The sequence below is a fragment of the Olea europaea genome, unplaced genomic scaffold, assembly GCF_002742605.1.
Source record: "Olea europaea var. sylvestris unplaced genomic scaffold, O_europaea_v1 scaffold8, whole genome shotgun sequence".
In the NCBI taxonomy this organism is placed as follows: domain Eukaryota; kingdom Viridiplantae; phylum Streptophyta; class Magnoliopsida; order Lamiales; family Oleaceae; genus Olea; species Olea europaea.
In genome coordinates this window covers 20467-21329 of record NW_019266434.1, presented here as the reverse complement: position 1 = coordinate 21329, position 863 = coordinate 20467, and positions in this window count along the sequence as shown.

Genomic DNA, 863 nt, shown 5'->3' with positions numbered 1-863 from the left:
ATGGCTGGCCGTTTAAAAACAACCTTTTCGGCAGCCTCTATTTCTACCTCTTGCTTGTTTTCTGTCGAATTATCCCCTTGTGAAAGGTCGACGTGTAGTATGTCACGCTGATCCTCTGTCTCCTGAATTTCCTTCTTACTTTTTTCTAATGCTTCCTCTTCAGTTATCCAACCTGTGGGAGGAGGCATCATTTTTGCTTCCTCATCAGTTATCCAACCTGTGGGAGGAGGCATTATTTTTGGAGGTGACCCATACTTCTCAGAGCGAGGCACTCTCTTCTTCCTTTTGGGTGTCCCATACAGTACGTAGAAATCGAAAGGACGCCCAGATGACTCCCCCAATAAGTCTACTTCGCGGACTCCCTCTTGATGTAGTTGCTTAAACAGAGTATTGCGTGATACTCCCCTCTTTTTCCTTTCTGCTTCTAGATCAATTTCTTCTTCAATGTCTGTCATCCCATCGTCCTCTTCATCGTTGTAGGCCGCTCCAGAAGTCTGGCCTTCTTCACATACCAGCACGCAGGCTTCTCCTTCGTTGTCCTCCCTCTCTTCTTCTTTTTCCTTATTTTTAAACTCATTGGCCAGTAGGTAATTATTGGCCATGACAGAAGGCAACGTGCCGAATTGGATAGCAAGGGGCTGATCTGGATCTTCTTCATCCCTTTTGTCCCTCTCAAACCTTGATCTCCCAGAAGAGGTCTCTGGCAGTTCTTTCATTGATTCATCTGTACCAGTTTCTTTATTACTCTTTAGGACATTTTGATTGGCTACCTTGAGTAGTAGAGGTGCTTTAGGCTGTGGCAGTCCTTGTTGCTGCCTCATCATCCGTCCGTAGTTTCGCTGGAAACGCCTTTGTTGAGTCCT